Source organism: Periplaneta americana, chromosome 11, assembly GCF_040183065.1.
Source record: "Periplaneta americana isolate PAMFEO1 chromosome 11, P.americana_PAMFEO1_priV1, whole genome shotgun sequence".
Taxonomy (NCBI): Eukaryota; Metazoa; Arthropoda; class Insecta; order Blattodea; family Blattidae; genus Periplaneta; species Periplaneta americana.
The window spans coordinates 45,540,609-45,560,835 of record NC_091127.1 but is presented as its reverse complement, the minus strand read 5'-3'; the positions used below and the strand labels follow the sequence as shown (position 1 = coordinate 45,560,835).

At 35.9% G+C, this 20,227-nt stretch overlaps 1 protein-coding gene and 1 non-coding gene across 4 annotated transcripts in view; both read right to left on the bottom strand.

Moving 5' to 3' along the window:
• Positions 1–20,227, bottom strand: part of LOC138708969 (octopamine receptor beta-2R-like) — a 793,399-nt gene that overhangs the window by 198,343 nt on the left and 574,829 nt on the right. The gene's annotated exons all lie outside the window — the stretch shown is intronic.
• Positions 5,216–5,287, bottom strand: TRNAC-GCA (transfer RNA cysteine (anticodon GCA)). The gene has a single exon. It is a non-coding gene; the product is annotated as a tRNA-Cys (tRNA).

The following is a 20,227-nucleotide window of genomic DNA, read 5'->3' as shown; positions in this document are numbered from 1 at the left end:
GACTATTAAGAATGTTTGAGAATAAGATTTGTAGGAAAATATTTGGGGCTAAGAGGGATAAAGTCACTGGAGAATGGAGAAAGTTACACAACACAGAACTGCACGCATTGTATTCTTCACCTGACATAATTAGGAACATTAAATCCAGACATTTGAGATGAACAGGACATGTAGCACGTATGGACGAAACCAGAAACGCATATAGAGTGTTAGTTGGGAGATCGGAGGGAAAAAAAAAACTTTGGGGAAGCCGAGACGTAGATGAGAGGATATTAAAATGGATTTGAGGGAGGTGGAGTATGATGACAGAGAGTGGATTAATGTTGCACTAGATAGGGGCCGATGATGGGCTTATGTGAGGGCGGCAATGAACCTCCGGGTTCCTTAAACGCCATTTGTAAGTAAGTAATTAAGTAAGTAAGAAAGTATTTCTGTCGACTATATTCATACTAACTGACTTACTTATTTACTTACTTACTTACTTACTTACTTACTTACTTACTGGCTTTTAAGGAACCCGCAGGTTCATTGCCGCCCTCACATAAGCCCGCCATTGATCCCTATCCTGACAAAGATTAATCCAGTCTCTACCATCATATCCCACCTCCCTCAAATCCATTTTAATATTATCTTCCCACCTACGTCTCGGCCTCCCCAAAGGTTCTTTCCCGCCGGCCTCCCAACTAACACTCTATATGCATTTCTGGATTCGCCCATACGTGCTATATGCCCTGCCCATCTCAAACGTCTGGATTTAATGTTCCTAATTATGTTAGGTGAAGAATACAATGCGTGCAGCTCTGCGTTGTGTAACTTTCTCTATTCTCCTGTAACTTCATCCATCTTAGAACCAGATATTTTCCTAAGAACCTTATTCTAAAACACCCTTAATCTCTGTTCCTCTCTCAAAGTGAGAGTCCAAGTTTCACAACCCTATAGAACAACCGGTAATATAACTGTTTCATAAATTCTAACTTTCAGATTTTTTGACAGCAGACTACTTGACAAAAGCTTCTCAACCGAATAATAACAGGCATTTCCCATATTTATTCTGCGTTTAATTTCCTAGCGAGTGTAATTTATATTTGTTATTGCTGCTCCAGGATATTTGAATTTTTCCACCTCTTCGAAGGATATATCTGCAATTTTTATAGTTCCATTTCGTACAATATTCTGGTCACGAGACATAATTTAATCATATACTTAGTCTTTTCGGGATTTACTTCCAATCCTATCGCTTTACTTGCTTCAAGTAGAATTTCCGTGTTTTCCCTAATCGTTTGTGGATTTTCTGCTAACATATTTCCGTCATCCGCATAGACAATTACTATATTCATGTTTTTATTAAATATCACTGACTTCTGTCCGATTGTCAATTTTTTCTTCTCTCTTTTTCTTCTTCTTCTTCTTCTTCTTCTTCTTTTCTTCTTTTTTTTTTTTGCTCTTGTGTGTTATTTATTTGTTTGAATTAAGTTACTTACTGTGTTTAGTAAACTGTCCTTGTAAATTTTATGTTATATTATCGCCTAAGACCACACCGTACACGAGCCTGGGTCTTCTGATAGAGGCTAGAAACATTTTAGTTTTATAAATTTTCTAGCTGAATAAATAAATAAATAAAATACTTAATAATGTGGAATGTTATGATCTTGCCCTTCTGTGATTGACACAAGTGTGAACTGGATATCGTAAAGAGAGGTGAGGGATAAGGCACGCATACCGAAGGAAGCGTCTGGGGTGCAGGCTCTGTTAGCCGGAAATTCGGGGACGAGTGCCTGTGGGCTCATACATCACGGCAGCTGCCGCCTGTCAGATAAGGGGGTGATGAAGTATGACGGGCTCATCGGCCGTCCTAATGCGAGTAGTATTGAACCAACGGCTGGCATTACACCACTGCGTGCTGCGGTACAGCCACTGCTACAGCAGCTGTCACGAACCTCTGCTAAACACGTGGGAGGAGAACACTACTGTTAACACGTAATGTGGTTCCTTTCTTCTCTTTCTTCCAGCGTAGACCTATACTACTTTTTTAATCATTATTCTTTCCTTGCTTTTTGTGCATTTACTCTCTTTTTCCTTCCATTTTACTTCATTTTGTTCTTTCTTTACTTTTTATTCATTCTCATTTCATGCGTACTTTTCTTCCTCTAATCTTTTCTTTGCTTTAGTTTGTTCTTTCGATTATTTTCTATTCCCCTTGTTTTTTACCATAGTTCCCTGATTTCCATTTACTCTTCCCCTCTCTCGTTAATTCCTTTTTTACATTATTAACTTACTCATTTCTATATTTATCTTCCCACTCATTCACTTTTTTAAACATTCATGCCATTCCATCACTAACTAGCCCATTCATTAATTCATTCATTCATTAACCCTCCAACCCATTCATTAATCATTAAGTAATTTAGCCAATAATCAATTTTTATTTACCCAGTTATTCATGCATTCACTCATTAATCCTCAACGCTTTCATTCATGCATTCCTCCATCAATTCATTCCTTCATTCATCTCTTCGTCTATTCATCAGTAATTCATTCATTTACCCAATTAGTCATTCATCCATTCATTCATTTATCCGTACATTAATGAATTTATATACCTATCTATACAGGGTGTTAAAAAGTATCCAATATTTTAGGAGGTGATTTTTTTATTTTAGTAGGTTATTTTTAGATGCTTTATCAACAGCTTAGGTTATTTAGCGTCTGAATGAGATGAAGGTGAAAATGCCGGTGAAATGAGCCCGGGGTCCAGCACCGAAAGTTACCCAGCATTTGCTCATATTGGGTTGAGGGAAAACCCCGGAAAAACCCTCAACCAGGTAACTTGCCCCGACCGGGAATCGGCCACCTGGTTTCACGGCCAGACGTGAGGAGGTGATAGTACGAATCAAAACATAAAAATAATGTCTAATAAACATCGTTTCATTTAATTTAGTATATTCCCTGTTGTTGTTGTTATTATTATTGTTATTATTATTATTATTAGTATTAATTATTAGTATTATCATTAATTGTATTTTTAATTAATAAGTTTATTATTGTCATTATTGAGTGTAATTAGTTACCACTGCCACCGGGTATATACCCATTGCAGTGTGAATAAATACATACATACATACACATACATGGATCCTACAACACATACTTTCTGAGATCTGAACACTTGTTCACAGGACGTGCTCAATGTGACGTCCATTTATGGCAATGCATTTTTCTGTCCTAAAATACAGCAGGCTACCAGATAATCATACTGTAGTTGACACCCCTGGCATGGAGTACTGATACGTCGCAAGGAATACTGAAAAGAAAAGTTTTGTTGTGGATATGAGCAGAGTTCAGCAGAGATGGTGTTGTGAATTTTCGAAATCAACATGTGTGGGCTGATGAAAATTCCCATGCAGTTGAAGAAACAAGGCATCAGCACCGAATCTCAATCAACGTAGATAGGTAGGCGTTCTTGGCGAAAATACGGTTTGCCACGAAAACCCAGCTTCATGCATTCTTTTGAAGATGATTTAATACAGTTAGATCCAAACAGACTTCACAACATGATAGAGCATATTCAGAACTATACAAAATCATATAAAAATCAATTTTGTCCATGGGTGGACTTAATACGGTTTGAAACGGACCTCCTCTATCTGTCTGTGATAGCAAGCTATCTCACATTCGAACTTCAGATGTAACGAACACAAGCAAAGCACTCGGCCTATATTAATAACTTAGGACTGAAAATGAAAGACAATGTAACATTGTGAGAGAAACTGGGAAGTATGATTATTTCATGTAACAACAGAACCTCTGCCGGCGGCGTTAGGCTGTCAGCTTGCTGTCTGAGAATTGTAGCCTCAATCTAACAAAGACAGTTTTTAGTGTGTTAAAAATACAGTTCACACTCAACATTTTCTCTAGGCCGAAGAATTATATTCCATGACTGACCTGACATGCACATGTATATAATAATAATAATAATAATAATAATAATAATAATAATAATACAATACAAATGCCTTTAAGGAACCCGCAGTTTCATTGCCGTTCTCATGTAACCCCGCCATTGGTCCCTATCCTGAGCAAGATCAATCCAGTCTCTATCAATTATCCCACCTCCCTCAAATCCATTTTAATATTATCCTCACATCTACGTCTCAGCCTGCCCAAAGGTCTTTTTCCCTCCGGCCTTCCAACTAACACTCTATATGCATTTCTGGATTCGCCCATACGTGCTACATGCTCTGCCCATCTCAAACGTCTGGATTTTATGTCCCTAATTATGTCAGGTGAAGAATACAATGCGTGCAGCTCTGCGTTGTGTAACTTTCTCCATTCTCCTGTAACTTCATCCCTCTTAGCACTAAGTATTTTCCTAAGAAACTTATTCTCAAACACTGTTAATCTCTATTACTCTCTCAAAGTGAAAGTCCAAGTTTCACAACCATACAGAACAACCGATAATATAAATGTTTTATAAATTCCAACTTTTAGATTTTTTGACAGCAGACTAGATGACAAAAGCTTCTCAACTGAATATTAACAGGCATTTCCCATATTTATTCTGCGTTTAATTTGCTCCCGAGTGTCATTCATATTTGTTATTGTTGCTCCAAGATATTTGAATTTTTCCACCTCTTCGAAGACTACATCTTCAATTTTTATATTTACATTTCGTACAATATTCTGCTCACGAGACATAATCATATACTTTGTCTTTTCGGGGTTCACTTCCAAACCTACCGCTTTACTTGTTTTATATTATTATTATTATTATTATTATTATTATTATTATTATTACTATATTATATTACATTATATTATACTATATTATATTATATTATATTATATTATACTATACTATATTATATTATATTATACTATACTATACTATATTATATTATATTATATTATATTATATTATATTATATTATATTATATTATACTATACTATATTATATTATATTATTCTATATTATATTATACTATATTATATTATATTATACTATATTATATTATATTATATTATATTATATTATATTATATTATATTATATTATATCATATTATATCAATGTGGGTTACATTAGAAGTCTGTCAACTCAAAAAATACTTGCGAAAATGTATTTCATTTCCTCCGTTCCAAAAGCAATGCAACTCTTAAGAGTTTAAAAGACGTAAATATTTTATGATGAAGGATCGGTGGAGCTGAGAAAAATTCTCTCCGGCACCGGGATTCGAACCCGGGTTTTCAGCTCTGCGTGCTGACGCTCTATCCACTAAGCCACACCGGATTCCAATCCCGATGCCGGATTGAATCCTCTCAGTTTAAGTTCAAACTCTTAGTTTCCCTGCAAGGAAATATCATATGTACTTCGGTACATCGCAGTAATATAAATATTTTAGTTAGAAAACATTACAGTTTTTAAAGAACTGGGTCCACACCTGTGGAGTAACGGTCAGCGCGTCAACCGCGAAACCAGGTGGCCCGGGTTCGATTCCCGGTCGGGGCAAGTTACCTGGTTGAGGTTTTTTCCGGAGTTTTCCCTCAACCCAATATGAGCAAATGTTGGGTAACTTTCGGTGCTGGACCCCGGACTCATTTCACTGGCATTATCACCTTCATCTCATTCAGACGCTAAATAACCAAAGATGTTGATAAAGCGTCGTAAAATAACCTACTGAAAAAAAATTTAAAGAACTGGGATATCGTAATTGGATATTTTAAGTAGGCTACATAATCATTGCAAGGTTAAAGAGTTGCGAAGTCATATTTGTGTTTTCTTAATTAAAAACTTGTAACTTTAGATAGAATATATTAAAAATTGTCTTCGAACCAACTGCTCTGAGTTAGAACCAAATAGTTTCGAAGTCGTATTTCAAGCAAGACTCCGAATCAACGGTATCGTGATTCAATTCGTGTATAAATTTCTGGGAAATTAAATTTCGTATTCCATTTGAATTATATGCCCGGACGTCATTAGGCCGATTGGTTTGTTACTAATACTAGCAATATAATAAATGTTCCCAGATAGTGTAATTGCGCTGCATGTAGCTGTATAATAAATTACACCGTTTCAGTATGCACGCTACAAATAAAAAACCGTATTGAATTGTGACGTGTGCACGTGACATAACTAATTCCCTTCACCGTCCTACAGACGCTCTCGTAAACCCATGCAAAAATGCGATGTGGAGTCGACCGTATAACGAATTTTTCTAATGTCACTGCGAATACAAACAGAATTGCTAATTTTTAACTTTTTAACAGCATGCTATTTCGCGTAACTTGGTACTAATTATTTTACTAATTTGGAAGTAACCAATTTGTAGTCTGTGTGGGTGATTCAGGTAAATAATGGAATGGTTTTCATTATCGGATAATTTGGCAATTGACCAGAATTGGCGGGGATTTATTTTTGATTTTTCAGTAACAGCATGTAGTTCACTTGACTACCTGACCTTTGTTACTCCTGTATAAAAATTATCCCGTTCATTCTGTTTTTCACACTCACATTAATACAATTTTATAACACAACACTGATTACTTTTTTCTGCTTTGTCTTCGAGTATTAGCGAGCTGTGAAGAGCACTAGTGTTTGATTCCGGGATCATTCTGTGAAATATGTGGTGGTCGTAGCAGCACCTAAACAGATTTATTGCGAACGCTTCGAGATTTCTTTTCATTCCGAGTCTCGCCTTTTTGCTTCCTTCATGTTACTCTATAGCTACATTTTTAATTGAATTTTATTATTTTCTCATTCCTTCCTAATCCCCAAATCATAATGTCATACTTGGCGTCTGTAGTTGATCATTATCATCACTAGAGACGACTTTCATGACTATAAAAACCCAAAATATGCATGCATTCATGCACTATAAAACTATGAAACATACACGATCAAGCGAAAAATACATTAAAATATGTACTTTCATTTTTGTTCCAAATTTTCTTATTTCACTTCACTTCACTTCACTTTTTTTTCTTCTGCACAGTGAACAACTAACATTTCTAAATTGGTTTCCGTGAGGTTTCTACGCTTGTTAGTCAATATGTTTTTGTAGGCATAGAATGACCCCTTTACATCGCAAGAAGTTGTGGGTGCAAACTTGAATGAACCTTTTTCTGTTATTAGTTTTTCTTTTCTTTTCCTTCTTCAATCCTATTCTTGGAGCTAAAATAAGGTACTTAAGAATCGAGGAACTGAGTTGTCCACACAAAACCATTAAAACATGTATTTCAACTGAATATAATGTATATTATATACATAATTAAGCTAAAAATTTCTTAAATATGCATTACGCATGTTTTTATCCCCAAAAAGGCCAAAACATGTAAATATGCACGGAAAAAGTACACATATTTGGAACAGGAAAGTAATGAAATGGATAAGTACTAATTTCGAGCTATGCCCTATGTTCCTATAAAAACATGCATTTGCATGGAATTCTCGTCTCTAATCATCACCATCATCATCATTATCATTCTGAGTTCTGAGACGTTTGTTGTTTTATTTTTGAAGTTCAATATAATTCTACAGTGAGGTCAAAAAGTGAGTATACCCCCGATGTATTACGACACTACGACTGGTATGGTTTATAGATTGATATGGACATGTACCTGACAGTTTAACGATCCAAGGCATCGGTATCAAGACCTTCATTTTCATAGCACAGCTGAATTCTGCGCCATATCCTGGCAGAAGTTTAGCGGAGATAATCACTGGTTACTTCGCTGAAGGCATCTTCCACGATTATCAGAGATATGGTCCCTTCCACAAGAGTCAAAATACAAAAAACATCACACGTTTGGTAATGTTCATGTGCAATGTCAGTAAAAGTAAGTCAATATCCTTCCGTAGAACGCATAAAAAAATTTGTCTCAGATATCAGCTGAATGGTACATCGGTGCCACAAGTGAATACTTGTAAATACCTAGCTATATATTTAAGTAACAAACTGGGTTGGGAGGAACAAGTCACTAATACCACGAGGAAAGCCTGGACAGCACTCCATTTTTCTATGCATATTCTGAAGAAATCTAACGAAGATCAAAAGACTTAGCGTACAAAACCCTTGTTCGCCCAATTATGGAATATGGAGCAGTAGGTTGGGATCCGTACAGACAAAACCAAATCGATTCAATAGAAAAGATCCAACGCAAGGCAGCAAAATATGTCAAAATGGGAAAGGGACATAGTGAAGAGATAGTAAAAGACTTAGGGTGGGAATTTCTAAAATCAAGGCGAGGAAAAACCAGACTCACCGCATTGTTTAAGGCACAAATGGGACACAAAGCATGGGCCGACATCAATGGAGGATTAGTAACACCATCATACTTAGGCATGGCTGATCATATTAGGAAGTTTAAATGCAGAAAACAATGAACGGACGTGGCAAAATTTTCCTTTGTTAACCGCACAATAGTAGACTGGAACAGCTTACATGCGGCAATCTTTCAGGGTGGTCTTCTCAAAATCAGTACATTTAAGGAAAGGTTAAGAAGATTAGACTGAAAATGTAATTGTAGGTGCAGTGTAATTATCTAAGTTGTGTCATGTAATTAATTAAGTTTATATGTAATTAATGAAGATGATATGCAATTAATTAAGATGATATGTAATTAATATGATATGTAATGAATTAAGGTGATATGTAATTACTTAAATTGGTAATAGTTGGGTGAAATGGAAGTACTTATAAGTTAGGTTTATTTTTGCTTATTGTAGGCGTTATTATAGCATAGTTTTTATTTATAGTCCTACGTTTATTGCATTTATTTATTTATAGTTAGAAGTAAATGCAGGTTTATTTCATTTTTTTAATTGCTGTAATTATTGTATTACTGTAATGGTATTACTGTATATTACATATCACTGCCACCGAGTGTATACCCAATTGTAGTGTTAATAAATAAATAAATAAATAAATAAATAAATACATATATACATACAAAAAAATCGATTGTTCAAAAGGTCCTACAGTTACATGTTCCCAGCCTACAAGGTGCAACATACTAAAATGACTTGGGTTTCATAAGGACCACTTTCATAAAATGTCTTTTTTTTTCGGAGAAGTCAGTATTCAATTACATCTAGTTCTTAAATGTCCTACGTGTTACCTCTTGCTGTCCTTATGTTATTCAGAACCTCCGTCACTCGGAGGTACCTCTCTGACGTTTGGAGGCTGCAAATTGTTTTCTATACCATCTTTCATGACTATAAGATTTCCCAAATCTGAATTAAACGTACAACCCGCATTACAGTTCTTCCGATCAAAACATCGCCAATATTTTCTGTCACCTTTTCGGTTGTCTTGATGGTAATGATACAGATTATCGTTGTGTAATAAGACTGGCTTGTTTTTTTGACTAGAGATAATTTGAGCCATTCTGACATTCTACAAATTCTGTACAAAGCAACTAAGGAATTAGTAACATATTTTAGCTTCAGAATACTAGGGTAACTAAGAGTAAATAGGGTGAAAAGTAACAAATCCTTAATTTTGTTAATTTCATACTATATTACACTCATAACATATCATTAGTTACAGCCATATGTAAGTACTACTTCCCCAAAAATGTTTATTTTTTTACTCTAAACTAACTGTCTGTACATGAACTGAAATATTTCACTGTAGTGTCACTTTTTACCCTTCTGTATAAGGGTAAATGGGGTCAGTGTTTAGGGCAAATCGGGTCACAATTTTTCCCTCTATATACCTGCAGGGAACGTTAAAATCAATATCGAATTGATTTAATTTACCACTTTACACCTTCCACAAACAAATACTGTTTTCTTTTCTGCACCAACGAACTGTGTTGCAGTGTAGTCCAAAACCACAGTTTCAAAATTCTAGACACAGGTTCATTTCCTTGTTTTGGAGTAAACGTAATTTGACGGCCTTTACTTTTCAAGTGGTTGTCCTGGCCACTTTGAAGACGTCGTTGCAGACATGACTGAGGAACTCGTAACAACTCAGCAGCATGACGTTGGGTTCTTCCCTCGCGAAATGATTTAATAGCCTTCTGCATGTCGTTCTCAGTCCACGAATTTGACGATTTCCTCTTACATTTAACTATCTGTCACAAAGAATTATAAATAAATACTTAATTTGAGTGGACTGATTTGAAACATGTTGACCCTATTTGTCCGATATTACTGACCCTATTTAACCCAAATTTATAACTTTTTTGCGCTAGAGGTTGGTAGTACTGAATACTGCTTCGACGAAGGCGTTAATAGCCATAATCTCTTCTAAAAAGCTTAAACTTAATATTGAAAGTTAATCGCACAAATTATCTGCAATAATTGTAAAATAATAAAGGAACCGTAAAGCATTATTTAAAATGTATAAAATACTCTTAATTCACCTTCATATTCTCTCTATTCTTTTATTGTCAGCACAAAGAATACACACACCAGCTAGCATAAATGGCACTCAACGTGTACAGGAAGTTCTCTTCCTGACCAGTATATGGTAGCACTTGCTTGAACTGGTTTACGCTTGAATATGGAGACAGGGTTTTGAAATTGAACCGATTTAACCTCTGACCCGTTTTAGACTGAGTTACCCTAGCTAATTAAAGAAAGTATATTTTTATCATCATCATCATCTTCACTTCATAGTTTAGGCTTAGTGCCTGTTCCATCTTCACATTTTATTCAGTTCCACCTCTTCCTAGGACGTCCGACATCTCTTTTGCCTTTAGGTTGGTATTGTTGTATCAGTGCTGGAATTCTTTCATTATCCATTCGAGATAGGTGTTCTTTCCACTTTCCTTTATAATCTTCAACTTTATCGTTTATGTTGTATATATTTAATTCTTTACGGAGTATATTTCTAAATAGTTCAATTTCTATTTGTAACATTCTTTTACCCTTAAAACTAAAGAAAGAAAGATATTTTTTATGAACTTCAAATTAGTGTAACTCTGAAAATATTGACAATAGGACACATGCTTATATGGCAGATTTTGATCAGAATATCTTCAGAAATAAGCTCCGTAAGTGGCTGTAACTCTTCTTGAATCACCCTGTATATATAGGCCTACATACCAACTCTTGGAGCGGTATAATTTCAGTAACAGCATAAATTGAAAATAAGGAAAAATAAACTATTTTACTGATACTAAATCTTCTTAAATCGAGACTGCATTTCTTTTGAAAGGAGACAATGGGCAGCCTATTATAAAAGCAAAATTGTGTTTCTACTTCTTAATTTGATTGAGAGGCGATACCAGGATGTAACAATATTATGCTGTGTGAATGAAAAGAAACTTTGATTCAGTTGGTTCACTGTTAGTTTATAGAAAGAGTGTGTTGCCGTGATCAAACAGCTACAAGTGAAATGTGTTTAGTTCCTCTTTTGAATCTACCACTCAATCACAGCTACGGGTACACCGCCGAGGTTTATTTGCACAGAGCGAACAGGGTGCGTAGGAGGGGAGTTTTCAGAGTAAATATACTTGGGGCAATCCATTTGAAGGGTTACGATGTATTAGGGAAACGGGTGGTAAGCGAATCCAGACATAACCTAGGCCTACATATTTAAGCCCCCTCCATCCCTATAATCGGATTGCTCTAACTTGGACAACATCCCCTTTTCCAAATCATGGCCTCCATTGTTTAACTACCCATTTTGTCATATTTCGATTATGCATGTTACAAACCGTTGACCCTTCGTTTTGATTATGGACTATACGGAATTTGTGGCAATGACATGGACTGTATTCGTAAAATGGAATAATGTGGGGAAAAACTGAGGGTCGGTTTACAGTCACAAACAAGTCGGGACAAATTTTGTTCCGTTGAAACGAAATTTATGTAAAAGTAAACCCGCCCCTTCATTCATAGACATTTCGCTATCCCGCGCTACGAGTGTGCTAAACTAGCCCCAGCTATCAACTGGTTACTTGTACAGGAGTCATGTCATGTCATGTCATGTCATGTCATGTCATGTCATGTCATGTCATGTCATATCATATCTTTATTTTATTTTATTATTTTACGACGCTGTATCAACATCTAGGTTATTTAGCGTCTGAATGAAATGAAGGTGATAATGCCGGTGAGATGAGTCCGAGGTCCAGCACTGAAAGTTACCCAGCATTTGCTCGTATTGGGTTGAGGGAAAACCCCGGAAAATACCTCAACCAGGTAACTTGCCCCGACCGGGATTCGAACCCGGGCCACCTGGTTTGGCAGCCAGACGCGCTGACCGTTACTCCACAGGTGTGGACCATATCATATCATATCATATCATATCATATCATATCATATCATATCATATCATATCATATCATACCATATCATATCATATCCTATCATATCATATCACAGTTTAATAGTTTAAATTACATGTCTAAAAACAAAATCTATAGACAAGGTCAGTTATATTACAAAGAGATTGTACAATTAAAAAATTCGTCAGGATTATAAAAATGGATTTAAAATTAAACAACTAGAGGTGTATCATATCATATCATATCATATCATATCATATCATATCATATCATATCATATCATATCATATCATATCATATCATATCATATCATATCATATCATATCATATCATATCATATCGCTAACACTGGTTTATGAATACGAAAAATGTTAGTTCGCTGATCATCCACCGGAAGCCCGCGCTAAGAATGTCTGTGAATACGGCTCTTAATGTTTATTTGTGTACAAGTACAATGCGATTAATGTAAAATTGAAATATGAATCGTATTTTATTCTCGTAGAATGAAAACAGACTACAGGGCACATACCTTAAAGAATTTTGAGATTTAGGACTGAACAGAGAACGAAAATTCTCCAGTGAATGCATGATAAACTGAATAATACAAACGAATGTTTTCAGAGAAAATGAAGTAATTATTTCAGAAATAAATTTCGGGAAAGGAAAAAGGAAATAACCCACAATGGAGACGCTTTGAAGTGCAGATGTTATGGAGAGTCAAAATTCAACATGGGCGAAAAATGGAGACACGTTTTTCCGATCGCTCAGGGTACGCCATTTTCTGTGGGTCTCCTAGATTTACTTACCTTCCGGTGAAAGCAATTCTAAATATTTTACGGTTCTGTAATATCCACGTTGTAATTTATTTTAGAAGAATGCTGTAACTCAAACAAGTTTAACCCTTACCCGAGCAACCAGGGTCCATCAGGCCCTGGGGCTCTTAATTTTGTGAATAAAGTGAAAACTATAATTTATTCATATCGGTATTTCAAATTTCATGACTTCGTTAATTTTCGTGTTGTTTAGGCCTATAATTACGGAGAAGGATAGTTCAGTATTTAACACAAAAATGTTTTGGAACACTGCTACACAAGGCTATCTTTTAGAAAGAAAAAACCACTCAGAATGAAACAAAAGATCTTCATTTCTAACCAGTAACTTCCGTTAGGACTGTACGACGTTTGTTAGTGACAGTATCCTGGAATTTATGCAACTAGCGAATCCTTTCCCGAAGCTTTGCAGACGAGCCATTTATCTCTGTGTACACATCAAACCCCGGGCCGGCTCAAGCTTTTAATCTCATTGTCAGCTCCCTCGTATAATGCACCCCGCCTCGCACCCCCTCCAGGAGCCGCCTTCCGCCGCAATATCCCACTCAATGGCTTTCTCTTCTTCACGTCTTCTTTCTGTTTCCACGAAATCTTCTCCATTCCCTAGCCTTTCCAATTACCTTCTCACGCTTCTCTTTTTATTAAATTTTGTATAAATCCAACCAAGTTTCCTTCTGAATAAATGTAACAATTTACTAATCTGCATAATTAAACTTCTGAAACAAGTGAAGAGGGAATTCTAAGGGGGTTAAGGAATTGTATGACTCGCATTATATTATCAAGTCACAACATTTACTGACATGGGAACCCCAGAGAAAATCTGCAATGGCATTTGTTGCTTTCTACTACAATTAAGTCAAGGGTGAACTAAAAGTCCAGCGGCTGCAATTGTAGGCAGGAAAGTAGATATTTATTTCTTCTACATAAACTAACAAGCAAATATTCTCATGGGGGCAGCTAAAGAAGTTATTTTTTTCTGCCACCATGTTAATAATGTCAAAACAAGTGCTTATACAAATTTTGATCACTCGAGCGCAATTACGAGACCCGTAAAGAATACGTTTCCATGGGGCCGTTTACAGAAGAAAACACAATTTCATGGAAAGATTTAGTGGAACAAATACAGCAATTGTTGAGATTTTTTTTCAACATATTCCCCACCGGAACTGAGATATTTTCCATGCCGTAGGATCACGTTTTGCATCCCTGCCGCCTGGGATCGAAACCAGTCTGTAACAGCCGTCTGCACCTCTGTTGATTCCACGGTATGACAAATCTATGAATTCCAGTGGGGAATATGTTGAAAAATAGCTCAACTATATGTATGTGTTCCAATAAATTTTTCCAATGCAATTGTGTTTTATTTCTGTAAAGGCCCAAGGGAAATTAATTTTATCCATGACCATAACAAAAAATATGCGTTTATTAAATACTTCTGTGCGAGATCGTATTTGCTTGGTTTCCGCACAAAACCAACCCGCGGTAAGTCTAAAATTCCACATTCAGTATTCCCAAACTAACGCACATAACAATTTCCCTCTTCTTACCGCTTAAGTGACATATTGATTTTACTGCTTTAGGCTTTTAACATATTATTTTTAGAGACGTTCAATATAGTAATAATTATAAATTGGAAACTTACCACTGCAATTTCACCTAAATTGCAGTGTTAATTATTGTTTTTAAATATTTGCAAAAATTAAGTAAACTCTACAACTCCACTAAGTTACTGCATTTCATGATGCATGTAACATTAAGGAAGCCGTTTGTTTTAAGTTCGCATTTATAGACTGGGGGAAAAAAAAGACAGACGTATATCACGGCCTGCTGGAGTACAGTAAACACAGAAAACATTTTAAAGCAACAATGTTGAAGATAGATATTTTTGTTTTCCAAAATTGCCGTCATTGAACAGCAACCAAGATGGAGATTTCATTGCAACTAATTAGAAATTCCTCTTTCAGGTATGTAATAAACGATCTTCGCACAAAATAATGTACGATACACGAGCGGTATGTTTTCTTTCAATTCTCGGAAATTAAAAAAGCTCAACTACGTTTCGCTTTTTGAAACTTTTCCTCGAACATGAAAACTTCAACATACCGCTCTTGTAACGCATATTACTATTGCGTTTATAAAGTAGGCTTTTATTCAACATTATTTTATTCCACTAGTGAAATAAAGGCTCTACCTCACAGTTCGTTAGTATTTTCCTAGTACCCGGGCACACACGTATACTTTTTCATTCAACTATTATTCAAGAAGTTACTAGATGTCACTACCTCTACTTCTTTATTACCATTTCTTATATCTCCATACACTCAATCTCCTTCTCCTTTTTTTATCTACTACTACTACGTCGTAATTTGTGCATTGCATCCATATCTAATATGTTTTTTTTTAATTTTGTAATAATTTACCTTTTGGGATACGAGGAGACTTGAACCTGCGAAGTTGGGCTTATAGGATTTAATAATGTAATAATGACATAATAATGACAAGCCTTAGTCAACTGAGCTAAACAGACACGATGATTAATTACGTTTTAATATTACTCTTAGGTTTACAGAAGTAAAATGTGAAATTATTTTAATCACATTAGACGCGTGAACGCTTCTAAATAATCCCTGAAACTTCAAAAGATTAAAATGCACGTTTAAAAAGAAAAAAAAAAATTAAAATTGTATAATTGTAATTTGTTATTTATCCAACGCCTTAGAGACCATTCTTAACTATTCATGGCCTCCTACATAATGATCTATCTAGTAGGCTACTTTTCTTCCCTCCTATACCTAGTAAAATGATTTATTTATATTTTACACCAGGATCATCGAACTCCAGTCGTGGAAGGGGGTAGCTAACGGTGTTTCCGGTTCTCAACCGTTAATCTAAAGGCATAGCCAGGTTAATATTGGAAATGTTAGTAAAAATAAAATGATGTCCCTGTAGTATACGTTTTGTGTGTTGCAGGTAGTGTGATTTAAGCAACGTAGAAGCACAATGGTCCGGTATTCATTCCAGAAAAGCCGAGATGGTGTTCGTGTATGACCAAGCAGGTGGAAACGGTCGAGAGGCAGCACGCATGTATCGAGCCACGTACCCACAGACAGCACCACGCACATCACACAACATTTGGAGCCATTTTTCGGTACATCATCTTGTTCCTGGAATGAATACCGGACCATCGTGCTTCTACGTTTTTTAAATCACACTATCTGCAACACACAAAACGCACACTGCAAGTTATGAGAGAATTTCGTCAGTGCCATCTACCGTGAAAACTATGCATTTCCGGACTCAAGGTGATATGAACTTTTGTGCTCCATTTTCAGTCAGAAATCACATCCTGAAGTTTGTCGGTGGACTTAAAACTCACCCTGTACGTACGTAGAATTGTCTTCCTTCAAAGTACGAACGTTTATGAGCAGAAATTACCGGTACTACTTTAAATTGCATTCCCAAGCACGTTTCTTTACACGCTGTAAATATTTACTGTTCACCATGTTCCCTCCAGGGAACCTAAGGTAAATAGGTTTTACTGCCTTCGTCCTGGTTTTAACTCGCGAGTATCAGATCTAGTGGAGCACGGAGGGTTACGCGTTGCACTGGTTGAATGATTCTTCATTCCCTGTCCATGAAACCGCATGCAAGTTTGACCTCTGCCAATGCCTACTCTTGTGAGCCTTTGATCGTGATTGATCGATCAGCGACCTCCCACGGCAGATCGAGAATCCCTTTGAGCAGCAAACGAAGTCAGGACCGAGGAGAGCTCGAGGGATGTGTGTGATATGGACATAAGAGCTTTTGTAGAGATAGAATTCCAAAACAGACCGTCCGATGAATTGACATCACAATATGAGAACTGGGTTGTAAATATAAGGTAAACATGGACGAGGGGTATTGAGAATTGAGAAAACAGACAAGACGATATCAGGTAACTGTTATTATTGAAACCCTTCTATACTAGTGGTGGTGATTCTGATGCTCTCATAGTAATGGTGGTGTTGAGGCACTGGTAGTGATGGTGATGCTGTGATTGTGTCATAATGACGGTTATGATATAAGTGATGATACTGTAGTTTTAGCGTTCGTGATGATGAATATGGTGTTCGTGACGATGATGGTTGTTGTATTGGTCGTTATGATTGTGGCGTTTGTGATAATAGTTGTGGTGTTCGTAATGATGATTACTGTTGTGTTCATAATGATGATGGTGATAGTGACTGTGGTATTCGTGATGTAATGGTTGTGGTGTTCATGATGATGATGATTGTTGTGGTGTTCGTAATGATGATTACTGTTGTGTTCATAATGATGGTGATAGTGACTGTGGTATTCGTGATGATAATGGTTGTGGTGTTCATGATGATGATGATTGTTGTGGTGTTCGTAATGACGATTACTGTTGTGTTCATAATGATGATGGTGATAGTAACTGTGGTATTCGTGAAGATAATGATTGTAGTGTTCGTGATGATGATGATGATGATTGTTGTGGTGTTCGTAATGATGATTACTGTTGTGTTCATAATGATGATGGTGATAGTAACTGTGGTATTCGTGAAGATAATGATTGTAGTGTTCGTGATGATGATGATGATGATTGTTGTGGTGTTCGTAATGATGATTACTGTTGTGTTCATAATGATGATGGTGATAGTGACTGTGGTATTCGTGATGATAATGGTTGTAGTGTTCGTGATGATGATGATGATTGTTGTGGTGTTCGTAATTATGATTACTGTTGTGTTCATAATGATGATGATGATAGTGAATGTGGTATTCGTGATGATAATGGGATTGGTGTTCGTGATGATGATGATTGTTGTGGTGTTCGTAATGATTATGATAGTGGATGTGATGTTCGTGAAGATGATGATGATGATGATTATGGTGTTCTTAATGATTTGTGGCGTTCGTGATGACGATGGTTGTGGTGTTTGTAATGATGACGATGATCGTTGTGATGTTAGTGATGATTGTTGTGGTGTTCGTAATGTTCCTCCTATACTGTATCATCCCTTCGCCTCTGGAATTCGTTACCTAGTGACGTCAGGGATTGCCGGACACTGTCACAGTTTAAAAGTAAACCAGAAAAGTATGTTTTATCTCACGAAATCCGTTTCTGAGAAGTTGCTAGATTTATGCCGAAGTTCTTATCTTTAGTATTTTGGCAAAAATTTCCTTTTGTTAGATTAACCCTTTCTCTCGTCTTTGTGCCAGAATACTAGAACAGCTTATTGTCCCTTAATTAATAACAATAATGCTGAGTGTCACTGTTATTTTGTGTCTGTATTTGTTGTATATCTTTCCACTTTTTTATTGTTCTTTTTTTTTTTTGCATCATTTAATATGTTAGACTAATTTTTATTATCTTCAATTCCTATTTGTATGTCCAGCTGTTTTTTTGTGTCATATCCATTCTGTAACTCGTTATTACTGTAGATTAATTGTATAGATGTATAATTTTTCTTGTAGTTGTATTGTATTTCTGATGGTGTGGAAGAGAAGGCCTGATGGCCTTAACTCCACCAGAATAAATAAATAAATAAATAAATAAATAAATAAATAATGTTGATTGTGGCTGTGGTGTTCATGAAGATGACGATGATGATAGTTATGATGTTCGTGATGATGACTGTTGTGATGTTCGTAATGATGATTGTTGTAGTGTTCGTGATGATGACTGTTGTAATGTTCGTGATAATAATTGTTCTGGTGTTCATTATGATGATTGTTGCGATGTTCGTAATTATGATGTTGATAGTGACTGTGGTATTCGTGATGATAATGGTTGTGGTGATCGTGATGGTAATTTTGTGGTGTTAGTGATGATGATGATAATGATGATGATAGTGGGTGTGGTGTTGGTGAAGATGATGATGGTTATGGTGTTCGCGATGATGACTATTGTGTTCATGATGACGATGGTTGTGGTGTCTGTAATGATAATGTGGTGATGGTTGTGATGTTCATGTTGATGCTTGTGTCATTCGTAGTTATTATGATGGTTGTATCCATACTGATAGTGGCTGTGTTGTTCGTAATGATGATGATGATGATGATGATGCTAAGGTTTTAGTGTTCATGATGATGGTGATGATTGCTGCGGTGTTCATTATGATGGTTTTTGTGTCGTGATGATGATGATGGTGATTGTGATGTTCGTGGTGATGAATGGTTGTGGTGGTGGTGATAATTGCTGTGATGTTCATGATGATTGTGGTGTCTGTTGTGTACATGGTGGTGATGATGATGATGATGGTGACTGCGATTGTGGTAGTGCTTGGAATTTTGATAGTGCCAGTCGGAGCGGTGATAGTTATGATGAATTTTGCAACTTAAAGATCGCAGTTGTGATTGTGATGATTTTAGAGAAAAAAATGTACGTAATATAACACACAGAATGCAATCTTTCTTTATTTCACTCAACCAATAAGAGAGTTTTATATTATGGACTTAATGTCCTTTTATCTGTAGTAATGTCACGAGAGGTTTGAGATCTGCCGATAAATCTCAGACCTCGAGTGACATTTATTAGGACTATTTCGTGAATAAAATAAAAATTTAAATAATATATCCCTAAAATTCGATCACAAAATGTTAATAATTGTATATTAACGAATACTTAATCTATTCAGACATTATGAAGTTGAAATACTCGTAGATGAATATCGATTATTACAAGAAAGAAATTCGATGTTATTATTCTTGTAATGCCAATTGCGAAAAGCGAAATACAGGTTTAACATTGTTAATTACATGTACTGCACATTTCTCTTATTATTATAACAAATACATTTTCATTATCTGCTGAAATCATAATTTAATTTAACAGTAACTGTGGGGACAGCTATATACCAATGCTTATATATTCACAGCGAGACATGTTGCTACACAGTGAAGCCATCTCTGTATAGATAGGCCTAATTAAAACACGAATTTTATTACGCCATACGAAAGGTAGTTTGATCAAAGACATTATTACTATGCAAGGTCTTTGAGTTCGATATGCGATGATGTTACATAAATTTGAACGTCTATTAATTGTTTAATTTCAAAACAAATTTTATAGGCTACAATTTTATAGGTTACGTTAGGCCTACCTGTGGAAGCAGGACCGATGTCAGCTGTGCCTTGTTTCGACCGTTACTTACAAT